General features: G+C 33.7%; 1 protein-coding gene and 1 non-coding gene across 2 annotated transcripts in view; one reads left to right on the plus strand and one right to left on the minus strand.

The window, feature by feature from the left end:
* Positions 1 to 16,046, plus strand: part of LOC149413560 (protein Fe65 homolog) — a 225,473-nt gene that overhangs the window by 155,738 nt on the left and 53,689 nt on the right. The gene's annotated exons all lie outside the window — the stretch shown is intronic.
* TRNAS-GCU (transfer RNA serine (anticodon GCU)) lies at positions 10,414 to 10,495 on the minus strand. The gene has a single exon. It is a non-coding gene; the product is annotated as a tRNA-Ser (tRNA).

The following is a 16,046-nucleotide window of genomic DNA, read 5'->3' on the forward strand; positions in this document are numbered from 1 at the left end:
TAAGAATCTACAAATTATTGTTGAAAAAATTTAGAGGGTAAAACAAAAAAATTTATATATAAATAGTTAAACAATGTTAAACAGAAATTTAAAAAAAATATATATTTAAATGTCTAATTTGTTTACTTTGAACTTTGTAGGAAAACAGTCTTCATTTTTCTGCTAAAAGTAGTGCGTGTATCAAAAAATAAGTCAGAATCCTTGTTCTAGTATACAAATTAACAAGGGTTTTACAAGAACAACCACATATTATTTTTGGGTTTTCATGCATTCTTCGTAAATCATTTTGAAGCGGTTAGATTAAATTATTTTTATATTTCATACGAAAGTGTCATAAAGTAAATGTGTTTTGAAAACCGACTAAGCAATATTTTTGTTGTCCGATTTTTACGACCTTTCATTAATACTTCAGTGGCCCTATCCTAGATCCGGCCCTGAAGTTTTTTACGGCCCAAATAACAGAAACGAAATGATCATAAAGTTGATGAGCAATCGTAAAGTTTCAGTGTACTTCACGAAATGGCGATTTGATTAATTGGTATGATTTATAAGAAAATATAGTCACATTTACCTACTACCTATGATTTATAAGAAAATATAGTCACATTTACCTACTATCATATTTATCTACTGTTATAATCAAATTCTACTACTACAGGGTTTTCCAATAAGACGTGTTTTGATATTCAATCGTAAAAAATCAATGGTTTCGTTGTTTGTGCGGCACGTAACGCCGGCTTGTTGAAAGTAAACGTTGTCCAGATCAATACCATCCAATTCCGGTAATAAAAAATCATTAATCATCTCTCGATAGCGATCCATTCACCGTAACTGTTGTTCCAGCCTTATTTTCGAAAAAGTAAGGTCCAATGACTCCGTCGGACCATAAACCGCACCAAACAGTCACACGTGGAGGATAGAGAGGCTTTTCAACAATAAATCTTGGGTTTTCCGAGCCCCAGATGCGACAATTTTGCTTGTTGACGAAGCCACCGAGGTGGAAATGGGCCTCATCACTCAAGATGATTTGCATTGGATTCACTCCAGTGAATTTTAATAATTTCAATGCGTTGTTGAAGCGTGTATCATTCCATTTTTATTAATGGCGTAGTTTTTACTTGTCAAATGTCAAAAAATGACAGCTTCAAAAGTAACATCTACCGAAATAGCGGGCTATTCAAAATAACACCTCTTATTGGAAAACCCTGTATTATAATCACTTTTACCTACCATTATAATCATACTATTCAATTTTTTAAATTAATCACTTACTTGTGGAACGTAAGAAAACTCGTGGTTAAGAAGAAAATCCAAATAGGTAATTTTTGGTGTCTTGAAATTTGCATAAAATATTTTGCTAAAATACGGCTTTGAAATGTTTTAAAATATATTAAATAAGACAAGACGGTCCCCGTGATTGAGGATAGGTAAGACTCTCGACTTTCAATCCGGAGGTCGTGGTTCAAATCCCGGCGCGCGCAACAAAATTTTATTTGATTAATTTCGGTTATTTCACAATTAATTCATTTAAAATTCCAAATTAATTCAGGAGTTGAAGATACTCTTAGTATCGCCCTGGTGTAAGACCACAATTCAGAATTGAAATGTTGCTTGAAATAGCTTTAGAACCTAACCTAACTAAAAGTGGCAAATCCTCAAATGCAACCTTTTATCTGTGGATCACTGGATTTTTTTTTTAAAGTAAGGATCATTTTTTTTAGACTTATTACAATATCTCATAAATTTTAAAATTTAGCATAAGTTTGTAAAACAAAATATTTGAATATATTATGTATTTTACAATGTGGCAGACGGCAGCGTAGGTCCCGTCCTATTTCTGTAGTACACCTCCCCCTATGTCCACCCCTTAGACTGTGGAGGGTTGCTCGTTTTTTTTAACAATAGGGTGGGTTTTTTTTCTATTTTCTTTCTAACAGGGTTTTCTCTATTTTTATGCAAACATTTTTTAAACTTTCAAAGTCTTAGAGATGAAGCGGAAACGGTGAGCTCTGGTGTCATGAAATTTGCTTTGAATATACTTTTATTTGTTTATCACAACGCAACTGTTTTCAGGTCGTGACGTAATTTTTTCAACAATAATTTTGAGGCTTTATAAAATCAATTTAATTATCAACAAAATAATAAAATACACCGGAAAATTGTCCGGATTCATTGGGACTATGGCATCCCCAATTAGGGTATGTCGTGACGCTGAAGGGAAGGAGATGGGAAGATGAAGTACTTACCTGGCTGTGTACATAAAGAATGTATTAAAAACACATAAAAAATAGTCACTTGGCTTTGGGTCAAAAATATTATTTTTTATTATTTTGCACTCGATTTGGGCAGGTAGGTAGTTTTGCCAAATCCCCACAACCAAAACATGCAATTTCTCCACCTTGATGTCTCACGTCTGCGAATTAATTTCGGCGAAAACACCCCCCACCCTCTACCACCCCCTGGTAATCTGCAACCCTCTCGGAATGGAGGAACAGAAGATTGCACTTTTAGGGGTGCCGTGAGAGAGGAAACGCCGGCTGAATATCACAAAGGTAAAATACTACTAGAAGATTATGTATTACTAGTTTTCCTTCTGAAAAATCACGGGATATAACTTGAATTTTTATTTTGAAAGTAAATCATGTATACGTATACAATTTCAAATATATAATTAAAATAATGGTAAGCAGATAATTTATCAATTTTTTTCTCAGGTCTCGAAAATATTCATTTTACAATTCACCAGTTCCAATTTTGAAAAGTTCAGACTCACATGTAAGTATACTCACAAAGGATATTATGTTGTTTTAGCACAGACCCGTGAAAATTTACAAAAATTAGAACTCCTAACAGGGCCTATAAATCCTATTGATCCCTCAACATAAATATTTAAAAAATCTTTCGTAATCCTACATGTAGGTATTTAAAATGACTGATTTTTGTATTTTAATATATAATTTTTTTGATAAATCTAATACGCCTAAAGTTTTAATGAGAGAGCTAGGTATAATGTCAGTAGCCGAAATAAAAAATATGTTTATAGTCCGAGGATGCCAAATTCTTTTTATATCATTTCCTAAATTTGTGTATTTTCTTATTTTTCATTAACAGATTTTTGAATATTACAGGAATTTGGAATGGGGTTGCGACATCAATAATATAAGTTATTTTTTTAATTTTGTCATGTAAAACTATATCGGGTCTATTATGACTAATCGTTCGGTCTGTTAGTATAGTTTTATCATAATATATTTTTTTAAATTCGTTTTCTACAAATGAATTAAGTTCGTATTCATAATATGGTATTATATTACGGCAGTCAATCAAGTTATGTTTAATTACCAAATGTGTGCCTAAATGTATTCTCGGACGGTGCTGATACAGAACATCCCAATATAATATGTTCTATAGTTTCCGGAAAATTTTTTATTATTATTTTAAATTATTTTCTATTATTATTTTCTGGCTATTATTTTTTATTATTATTTTTTTGATATTATTTTCCTAATATTATTTTTTTTGATATTATTAACAAAACACGATTTTGAAACTTTGGACGATAGCGTTTTTGATACACTCCATAACCGTTCTGCATCCACTACAGTATTAAAATCTGCAAAATATCCTATCACGACAAAGTCATCGTGGCGAAACTTGCGAACTGATGAGTTCTTTCTATTCTTTGTTTGTTTCTCTCCTTTCTTCTTTGTTTCTTTCCTTTCTTTGTATTATCATGCTGTATGCAACGCGTGCAATCCGCTACCCTTCCGCTGTGATTGCCCTCAACATTAATCAAACAGAATGAACGATAAAGGAATACCCTTCTCCCTCTTACTCATAAATAACGCATGTATCGGAAAAGATTAGAAAGCATTCTCAGCGGTGATAAAATATAATGTTTTTGATAAAGTAATATTTTGGTTAATGAACTTACATGCTTCCCCTAAACATCATCCTATTATGAAAAAGTTGATGGTCAGAGTTGTTAAAGAAAGAAGCCATTATTAGCCCTAATTATGTAATGTGAAGTTCTGTTCATTTATTAGAAATCTGGTCAAATTATTCGTTTTCCTGTTAAAACGGGACTGCAGGCCTATACAGAATGAATTGAAAGAGTTCCTAACGAAATATCAGTCAAAAGCGAATGTTTTATGAAGACGGCAGAACACGTATTCATACAAATACTGATACTGTCGCATTCCGTCGTGATATGTTTTAGGAAAAGAACACGTGTTCTCTATATATTCAGGATGACTAATATTTTATCATGACGTTGGCATGCTGTCACTTTTTTAACGGAATCATTTTTCTCCATGTACAATGTGCCACCTGACACTGAACCGTGGTTATAAACACAGACAGACCCACGACCGAAATTAGTAAGTTTGTTTACATGAGTATTACTATTATTTGTTTAATATTATTTTTTTTCGTTGTACTTATAATAAGGAATTCCAGTAAATCTGACGGGGTACGCGTGACGTCATACGTACCTCGGTTTTGTCGGTTAAAAGTAAGGTCGTAATTACATCAACAAATCTCAGTGTAAATATTTAACAAGAAAGCTTGAATTATTTTGAAATATTTTGTAATAATAACACAGTGGTAACCCGTGTGCCAGTCTACGCAGCGCAATTAGGAACAAAATTGTCTGCCTTCTAAAGCACGTGGTTAACCGATCCGTGAGGTAGCTGGACGATTAGAGTTGAATGATTACAAATTTCTAATTATTCAAAAAGATAGCAGCCAAAAATATGTGAAAAATGAATTGAAGATAATACTGTTAATTCCGAATTTTGAAATATATAAGATCGTCAAAAAGACGTGAAATAATTAGGTCCCATTGGCCGAGTTGGTTGATACGTTATCCCGGTAAGACAGAGATTCTGGTTTCGATACCCAGTTGCGACCGTTACCTTTTTATTTTTCTGTATCTTGTACTGTTTCATGTTTTTTTATTATTTATCATTATGTTCTTCCTCAATGATTTATACTAAAATAATTTCTTTATGGAGGATTTTGGAAAATTGCGTAGCAGTTCGTGACTCGGGTGCAAATGCAATCCTAATTATGAGATTGTTCGCGTTGTTTGAAAATTATTAAGAAAACAAACTGTTGTCCCAAGAAAATGGAAATTGCACGAAGTGGAGGCACGAATATAATACGTGAATTAGTTTGGGGACAGAATACAAATTTAAATTGCCTCTTTTAAAATTGCCCCTTTTCGTAAATCGTATGCGCATATGACATTTTGTTGTATTTAGGTTTAGGTCTATCAACCTTAGTTGACTTCATCAAAATACTCATACAGATACAAAAATTACATATTGAAGTCGCTTATAAATAACGTATCAAGTTCATGCGGTACTTTGTACTTGTGACAGATCTCCGAAATACCTGTTCCAAAATACTCACAAGTATTTCATACCGAGATTAAATATTTTTAATACGTAGGTACTTTTACCAGGTATTTTTGATGGGTATTTTTAATGGGTATTTTTGATTATATATATTATTTTCTGTATTTTTTATGGATATTTCTGATGGGTATTTTTAGTATGTATTATCGATGAATATTTGTGACTGGTACTTTTTATGATGATTTTTTGTGATCGGAAAAATGTGGGAAACTTTTCAACGGGGAATTCCGTAGCTACCCCCTCCCCCCAAATCCATGGGGACTCCAAGACACGGTGGCATTAAAGTCAAGCTAACACTTTATTTTTAATAAACGTTTGATTAAAAATGTATAAAATATCGGTTTATTTATTATAGTATTTAAAAAAAATATATCCGCATTAATAATAAATAAAATAATTAATTTGTCCATATTACTTTAACATTGAAAGTTTTTACTTTGATGTCATTTTATTGTCTATGAAATGGCCGGGGCCACAAAAGATAATAAACGGTAAAGATGTTTAGAAACAGGCGAATCGAACGTTACTGAATAAATGACTTGGCTGATCGGAGCCTGAGATTGATCATTCGAAAAGTTGGGAACAACGGCCGTTAGTATTGCCCTGGTGAGAGATCAATATTCAGAATCAATGTAATGTGCACCTAAGACATTTATATTTGCCTGTATGTAGTTTTAGAAGAGTCAGTGGGATTACGCGAGTGGAAAATACTCTCAGAATCGCCCTGGTTAGAGGACAAAATTCACAATGAAACTTTGTTTTTATACTAACGAACACAACAACCAAGGACATGATTTCTAAAAATGCCAAAAAGGAATTTAGGAGCGGTTCATCTTCTGTACCTACCCGGAGGAAATATCTTCAATTCAATCATATTTCACAAACTCAAATAACGTATCCGCCTCCCATCATCTCGCCATTCCACCCCCCACATATTTGTTCCTAATTAATCTCGCTTAACGAGAGCTGTACCGCCGACGAAGTAGAAATTTAAATAAAGTTTTCGCAGTTCGCGCGGAGTTTGCACAAATAGTTCACCATCGTGTTACGCCCCGGTGCAGACGTGATGCGTCGGCGGACCAAGTGCAGAGATGAACTGACAAAGGCAAATAATAATTCATGTTAATCTGTTTTTTAAGATTTTACTCTTTATACGGCATGGCCTCCTGGCATCGACGAACAAAGTCTAGACAGGGCATGTGGAAGTTAAAAATGACACCGAAACCAAAATTATTGGTTCCAAAAACTGTGTTACGAAAATATGTATCGAAAAGAAAGTACATTATTTCGCAGTCAAATTTAACTTTTATCTTTTATCTTTTGTTGGTCTCTGAGCCAAGTGAGACCGAGTTTGATGTTTCAGTTTGATCAATTAAATGGGGAGTTTGGTTAAAAAATGATTAAAATTAATCGACCGAATTCGTAAGACATGCAATATCTAGAGTGTTATATAGATGCAATATGCAATATCTTGAGTGTTATATAGATGCCTCCTGATAATGCTCAGTTTTGTTATCCTCAGCTTAGGAAAAGACTTATAATTTAATTAAAATTCATCATAGTCTGTCTGTCTGTCTGTGTAACTCTGGTTCAATGAACTCGGGTTTGATTTGAATTTAAGTATCTTTTTCAAAATTGTAATTGATTGACGAATTCAGTACTTATCTGTAGTATAACATTTTAAGAGAAGATTAATTAAATGATCTTTTTTTCTAAATTGGAATTAACTAACCCGTGATTTTTATAATAAATTCTGATTCATTAAATACAGGCCCCTTTTTGTATACATTTTTAACTGCGTACTTTTGTTAACGTTTTATCTTATTAATTATTGGTTAAGATTTTTTAATGTACCATCTTCTTTTAGGCTTTTTAAAAAAAATCATTTTCGTACATTTCTCAAACTCAATACAAAGTATGATAGCCAATGAATGTTTTAAAATATGATCGGCCTTACTCATAATCGCGTTATAAATATTATACGAGCGTATAAGGAGCGTATAGTGGAAAACGTTACTCATAATCGCTGCGGATGCGTATACCGGTCGTATTAGTAGTTGTCAGATGTATATCGGCTGTCCTCTTAGTATAGCGTCAGGATAGCGCGCGCCGGCAATATAAAGAATGCCCGAATTTCTTGACGTTTTGTTTGCGAAGTTCACAAATAACGATCTGTTGCGCAATGAAAATGTAAAAAAGCAGTAATACCCATTTGCAACACCATCGGAGGGATATTTTAAATCGAAATATCGATTTACCAAAGCAAATGCGTGACGCATAATCAAATTGGCCGGATTTCGGTGCCAATAAAAACAATGTTTTTGAGATTTGGACAGGAAATTTTAAAGTAATGCTAGTCTAAAAAATTCTGGTATGAATATTCTTATGACTAACAATTTTAATTCAAACAGTATCCGCCCCTCTTCCTCGTATAGCTACACCAACGCTGCAACGGCGTAATTAGAATAAGTACGGGAGATGGCAGTAATAATGGACATAACTCCATTTTATATATATATACAGATGTTTCAGTTTTTTAAAAGTGGTCTACATGTATCCAGATAACCGGAATTTGTGATTTTTCTTTAATAATTTAAAGATAATAACAAATATCTTTGTCAATTTTTCGCAATAAAGTATTCCGTATTTAATCATCGAATAAACGTATCCATAATAAGCAGACATTACTGAATGGATCATGATTTTTCACGATGATGTGTGCATTCATGTATTTCTCTTGTTCCAATACAAATAAGTGCTTAACTGCTTAAAATAACAAAAACAGACTGAAGTCTAACATGAAGAAAGTGTACATAAGATCTCAAAAGAACCCTCGAAATCGAAAAAACTTCATTAAATGCAGAAACTCTAAGACCGAAATGCCTAACACAGAATACAGCTGTATTCGTGCCAGGAGTACACCCCTGTCAATAGCCCCCTACTTTAATAAAATCCCCATTAAGACGTATATATAGATAAAGCTATACAACCGCGTCTGCACTTTCCACCCTCTGCTCTGGTAACACCCTCCCTTGCACTTCGTAAGGGTAGAGAGGAAGCTAAAGTCTCGCCGTCTGTTGCGCGTAAAGCCATTTTATCGGTCATTCGTCTGGACACTTCTACCGGATCTTTGTGTTACGTATTATGCAATTTACTGTTTGGACTTAGGGTGAACAAATTACTGCAATCCTCTGTCATTAATTCATTGTGGTCCTCTTACAATCCATCACGCTGTAAAATATAATAATATTGTAAAATGATTAATTGTAATGGTTAATAATTAAGGAAGAAAAACTTTAAATGATCATTTAAATTTAAAGTTACAAAAAGGACTCTATAATGGTTAAATTTAAATCTCAAAGGTGGTCAAAAACTCGAAGGTAATTTCTGTGAGTTAATTTACAAAATGTCACCACAAATTATGTTTGAGTTAGTCGAATAATTAATGAATTTATAAGGCGCCAGTTTAAACATAACAAACAAGTAATTATTTAACATGCTACGTGATAAACCAATAATAATAAGAAAGAAAACTAAATAATGTAATTAATTCTTTACGGGTCGAAATACGTTTTGTCTCCATTATCGTCCTGGTCTCCTTGTATCCATAACTTGTTCCGTGCCGCTCTGCTAGATCTGAACCACATCTGAACTGATCAGCAAGTAGCGAGCCATACGCAGCTGTCATCCTAGTTGTGTTGGTACGCATCTATACGATTGCCTAGATCCTGCTGCTCTGCTCAATCTGAAACATATCTGAACTGATCAGCGAGTAGCGAGCCAAACGCAGCTGTCATCCTAGTTGTGTTGGTACGCATCTATACGATTGCCTAGATCCTGCTGCTCTGCTGGATCTGAACCATATTTGAACTGATCAGCGAGTAGCGAGCTAAACGCAGCTGTCATCCTAGTTGTGGTGATACGATTGCCTAGATCTTCGATTCGATTCGGAAGTTGGGGCTTGTTGTTTTAAAACAAAATAATTATTGTCATCCCCGGTATATACGCAACAAAAACTCATACACACAAGAAAAAAATAAAATAAACCCTATTTTTCATTGAATACATTTTCAGGTGAAAAAGAGATGATATTATTTTCTTTTTAATCCCCCTAATTGTCGGAGGGTTAATAATGGTCGGAGGAGGATTTTAATTTCCCTTTCGTTATAATTATGTCGGTTTTTGTTATTTTTTGGAAAAAGGTAGGAACCGCCATCAAATAATTAACCAGCTGGTATCTCTGCATCGCCGCAAAGTGACAAAGCTGCTAAGCCCTTAATTCTGCTGTCCAGGGCTAGAATACCTTTGGCACGCGTTTCGAAATATCAAAAATCATAATTTAAAATTCGTTCTTATTAAAAAAAAAAACTTACTGAAAAACAAAAATCCGTTTATAACTGCAATAACTCTCTAACCGTATGCTCTGGAGTCATGTAATTTGTACAGATGCGACTCAGATCACTATGTCAGTTCAATCATGTGCTAAAGAGCTTTCAAATATGCATGTAACTGAAAAAAATAATAATGAGAGAGAGGCGAAGCTGGATGAGAAAAGCTAGTTTAAAAACAAAGTTAGAAAACATTGAAAAAAAAATCGTCCTTAAAACAAGTAGTTCTGCGAACAGTAGACATACAACATACAAAATGTATGTTTCTTAATTTACTTTTATTTAAATCAAAACCAAAATTTCCTCTGAAATCTTAAATTTTGTAAGTGGGTACTTAAATACCTACCTACTTAATTAATAAACATAACGATTTCTCATTTTAAAAAGTAATCTATACTGAACCATTAAAACGGCCACCATTTTGAAATCGGAACCAGAATGGAACAAATAAGTATACAGACAGTTGAAATTTAAAATGGTGAGATAATAATACAGGACTTCGCTACGCTCAATCAATTTTGGTTATAAATAATAGGGAATTAATCTAAGGAGATTATATAAAAAAAGAGTATCAAAAAGATAAAAAATTTTTTTAAAAAAGTTTCCGACGAGGATGAGATTCGAACTCACGCGGGCAGAGCCCATTGGATTAGCAGTCCAACGCCTTAACCACTCGGCCACCTCGTCACATCGAGCGGAGCTATAGTGAATGGTCTGAATCAAAACTGATTATCGTCACTCTTATCAAAACAACTGGCGTTTGATTGAACAGAGAATAAATAACAAACATTGTTTTTTGTAATATGGACACAAGGACAACATTGCTGATAGGCGAAACAGTCACTTATTGATATTATAGTAGAGGTTAGGTCAGGTTAAAATATTAACACTATATGGTCGGGCATTTTACCGCCAAATTGGGGGCGAAGCGCGGGTGTTTTTTTAAATTTTAGCGCCAAAATTAGACTTTCCGCAAAATATTCATATCTTATGATCTATTTGATATTTTTCGATGAAAATTTCAGTGTTTTACTTTAAAAAGATGTCTCTATTTATTTACTTAGTAATATATGTGTAATTCCTTTTTTTATGAACAAAAACTTTCTACTTTCTTGGGAATCATAGTAAAATTAGTATTTCACAATCGAAATATCACATCCAAATTTATTCATACAAAATTACAAGATAAAACTATAACCTAATAGTGCTTCAATGTGTGATAGCGTTCGAAACACTTTCCATTATGCAGGGGCACATTGCAAAACTTGCACATGTACCGCGTTTCACTACGTAGTTTGTGAGCGGAACATACGCGACAGCAATTTTATTTTTTTGTTGTGTTTCAAACTCATTGTATTGACAGGTAGATAGATCGGGTACCGCCGTCAATAGAAAACACATGACCCCGCACCCATTTAGAACCCCCTTGTTTACAAGTTTCCCGCTCCTTACCGCTTTGCGCAACAAAACGAGTAAACTCGTCTCCCGCGTCTTACTGTAAAAAGGCGTATGGAGTTTTCTCGTTTCCCGCAAAGAATGTGTTAAAACTCACATATTATTATAGAAGACTTGTTTCCGACTTGAACTTTATTTTCAAAATTATATTAGACTAATTTTCGACTTGAATTTATATTTAAAATTTTATCTTAACAGGCGGGTAGCATTATTTAGAGCATAGGCGTCAGATAGGTACGCCTTGTTCTACCGGTATTACAATGGAAGATGATCCGAGGAACTAGCGTCATTGCTCCCTTTGCGCCCAATATGTGTACATACTTCACTTCACTCCTTCCTCTCCTCAAAAATAACCTCCATGCAGCATCCTCAGATGTGACGTAGGCCCTGAGGAAATTATTTTCCTCATGGCCTCCTGTGTGGAGTTTTTAAAGTTTAAAAAAATGAGTTATAGACAGCCCTGATTTTCTCGACACAGGTTTATCCTAGTGGGACAGACATCGAAAAAAACCTGTAAAAAAAACCTTCAACATACCAAATTGAACTACTCGATCCAAAATTGTCTTTAATTGCAACAATAATATCAGGACTGAGGCATTAGATACTCGCTTGTACCTAGATTGCATGCAGTTGGCAATACTTTCGCAGTAATTGTAGACGTGTCCGACTGCACGGAATATAGGTACAAGAAGGCTATAATAACATACCTCAATAATAATAATAATAATAGAGTTTTAGAATAAATTACTAAGCAATGGCTTCTGCATGAGTTCTATATAATTTTTTAGGAAAAATTTTACTTCACTATTAAATCATTACTGTTCCACCAAATTTTTATGTTTGTGTATCACAAAATATGCGTTATTATTAAAAATGCTAGTATCGGTTATGACTCTGTTAATAACTCTGGTTCGATGAACTCTATAACTTTTGGATTGAATTTAAGTTTCGTTTTCAAAATTAGAAGTGTTTGTTTGGAGAATTCATACAAGTGATAAAGTACCTACTTATGGTATAATATTTTTGAACAAATGTTTATTTTAAATTCCATGTTTCTAATTGGAACCGATGTGTCGAGAATTCAGACCATCCTTATTGATGTATTTAGATGTAAAAATTAGTTCCAATGTTTTACCTCCAATTAAACCAATTTGACCTCCACCTTTATCGTCGAACGACCGGAAACCCCCGGTACCCGTCCACTGCTAGTATAAATTAAAACACAGAATAAGTTATTAGTGAAATCAATAATTACACTATATAAGATTTTAGCGATTACACTATATATAAGGTTAAGGTTATAAGGTTTACACGGGTGTTAGATGTAGAATAATTTTCTCGGTTTACCCGCGTAAAGTAGTCCTTAAAAGGACTTTTTAACTCCTTACGTTTCAGAAAGATCTCACTGTCCATCTTCAGAGGTCTTCAGTTTTGTCTCAAAATGAACACTTTCGCGTGTCTGTCTTTTTTTTTTCGGTCCAGTTTTTTTTTGTTCGGTCCAGTTATGTTACTTCTATGTAACTAGTTTTTGCTATCACAATCCAAGAATGTTATGAACGCTGGAAAAAAACGATAGTTTAAGAATGTTTAAAAAATTCAGTCACACAAGTCTAGCATAGTCAAGAAGTCATACCAATCAGTAGCAGCTCGTGAATATTTAGTGTGACAGAGTTCTAAGTTTGGAAAATTCGATATTACTGATGATGTTTAGTCCAAAAAAAATTTTTTTTTCCTTAAGATTTTCAGGAAATTTCAGTTTAGTTCAGTATCCTGAAATTTAAAAAAAGCGTTTTTGGCTACAAAAACATCAATAATGTCCTTTTTTTGTAGTATTAGCACTCTAGTACACCTAAAAACGAGTGAAATAACAAATTAATAAAGTTTGTGAAATAACAAATTAATCAAATAAAATTTACTTGCGCACGCCGGTATTCGAACCTGCAACCTTACCCCTCGACCACTGAGGCCATAGAATTTAATATAGAAATATAAAGCTATTAAATAATGTTATTGCAGATTTTCTCACGACACGTAACCATGTATAATGTAGCCCACACAATGCTTTAGTAACATCGACAAAATTTCTAAATATTGGTACATAAATATAAAGTTATCGATGGAATAGGTCTTAAGAATGTTCAATGTTGCATATAAATTATTGTTAAATTGATTTCTTGTGAGTTTTAATTCACGTGCCCATTTTTTGATTCTATTCTACGCTAATCTACATTACTATACACTGTTTTCACAATATTCATTGTTTTTTTCGAATAATTACATTAAAACTCGCAAATATGCCAAATTAGTCAATTTGAACAATGTTTCTACTGGACAAACATTTCCTTAAACAAACACTCGTATTTCACGACCTCTTACGAGAGGCTCTTACTCTCCACATCCCCTAGAACAAAGGTTTACGAACCCTCCGCTGTAAATAAGCCGGCCACCCGACATCTGGTCGTATACAGTCTGGGTTTTATCGCCGCCCCGAATTAAGTTCCTACAGCCGCTCGCTGTACGCTGAATGCCCGGCAACCAACCTTCGTGTGGTTCTGCTCGCCTGGTATCCTTGGAACGAAAGAGTGTCATTTGGCGGAGAGAATTAAGAGGTTAGGTTAGTTATTTAGAGTTATTACGTTTCCTTGATTAACTCTCCTCTTTTCCTGTCGCAAATAATGGTATAATAAACATAGATAATACAAGGGATTACAAAACAAAACCTTTTTAAGAACTTCTTCAACTTATTGTACGGTTCTGATGCCCTGGTAGCTAAAGGAAGGACAGTGTCATTTAGCAGGGAGAATTAAAAGATTAAGTGAGTCATTTAGAGTAATTTCGTTTTATATTATGTTTTCCTGTCAACCTATTGTGCGGTTCTGATGACCTGGTAGCTAAAGGGAAGAGTGCCATTTAGTAAAGATAATTAAGAGGTTAGGTTAGTTTTTTTTTAAAGAACATCAAACACTCCCGTGTTACGAATTTCATGACAATAATTTGAAAACCTCCTACTACCACCATGGTAAGCGGTAAATTAAATAATTGAACTCACGACGCCAACTCAGCCATCGACCCGTCATTTAAAGTTATTACCCTTTCTTGATTAACTGTAAAATAAAGTTTCCTGTCGAAAGTGTGTTGAAGGAAAGAGTGTCATTTAATGGAGAGAATTAAACGGTTAGGTTGGTTATTTGGAGTTATTACGTTTCCTTAATTACCTGGGAAATAAAAAACTCATAGAAAACAGTTGTATTGTTTAAATTTTCTTTGAGGTTCTTTTAGGAAGATTATTTTGCTTGATTTTGTTGTTTTGATAGTATTTTAATTACCATCGGAATACAACGTTTTCTTATTTGAGTTGTGTGTTAACTTTTAAATTACGTGACTTATCTTTTACTTGGAGAAATACCACCATACACAATGTAAACGTTGCTTTGAAAATGGCTTTAGTCGCGTTTGAAGGTCAGATCTGAATAGCCAAGTACTTCTCCACCTTCCTCTACACCATCTTATTTATTTTTATACTACCTTCAACCCTACAACACACCCCAATTGGTGATGGCATATTCCGGCTGGCCTCGAACAGTTGGAAGCAATTGGTATCAGTGGCGGCTCGTGACTTTTAGGTGTACTAGAGTGCTAACAGAACTAATACTACAAGAATTGGCATTATTGATGTTTTTGTAGCCGAAAACGTATATTTTTTTTAATTTCAGGATACTGAACCAAGCTGAAATTTCCTGAAAATCTTCTAACAAAAATACGAATTTTCGAAAAAAAATAAAAAATATTTTTGGACTAAACAACATCAGTAAAATCGAATTTTCCAAACATAGAACTCTGTCACACTCAATAATCACGAGCTGCCACTGATTGGTATGACTTCTTGTCTATGCTAGACATGTGTGACTGAATTTTTTTATTATTCTTAAACTATCAGTTATTTTCAGCGTTCATGACATTCTTGGATTGTGATAACAAAAACTAGTCAAATTTCATATTTTCAACCCATTTTGTGCTAAAAACTGTTTGACCAAAACACGAATAATATCCGCGATGCCCTTGGAAAACCTTTATTCCGCTGTTAAAAAATAATAATAACAATAAATAATTGATCGTATCCACAGAAGCTAATCAATACCACTGGCGTATTCACGTGGAACTCATTTCCACAAATAACACATCCAGCGTCCATAGATTGTTATTTAGATTAGAGGAAATGAAATTAGTCCCGCGACCTTCATTTTCGACAGGTTATTCCTTCTGTTAGTTTGCTATGTAATAATGTTGATTTTATTGAGTCTGGCTTTGATATTGTATAAATATATAAAGTATTAGTATCAGACACACGGATTTATATCATTTTTAGGCAAATTCTTGTAACACTGTTTAAAATGTTGACCTTCGTATGTAAATATTTTGTTCTGCATGTACACTGTAACTAATCCAAATACTTTGATAACAAGACTCTAATAACGGGGGTTTGCACGAAGCTCACATTTTAATTATTACGGATACAGATGTAAGTTATTTATATTTAAGATTAATAAAAACAGTACCTTACAATTAATATATTGTATGTAAAACGGTTTGAAAATTTTATATAACGTTTTCAACCATAAAATTGGTGGTAAGCACTAGATTTTATTTTTCTAGACGGTGAATTAATAAATTTAGGGATCCCTCTAGAAACATTTGAGATTTTAGTAATACGTTCATCAGAAATAATTAAAATAAACCCCACGGAAAGATCAATTTTCTTTACTCTTGCTAGGGAAAATTCTAC

This window comes from Hesperophylax consimilis, chromosome 21 (assembly GCF_061612785.1).
Source record: "Hesperophylax consimilis isolate HC1 chromosome 21, BYU_Hcon_1.0, whole genome shotgun sequence".
Taxonomy (NCBI): domain Eukaryota; kingdom Metazoa; phylum Arthropoda; class Insecta; order Trichoptera; family Limnephilidae; genus Hesperophylax; species Hesperophylax consimilis.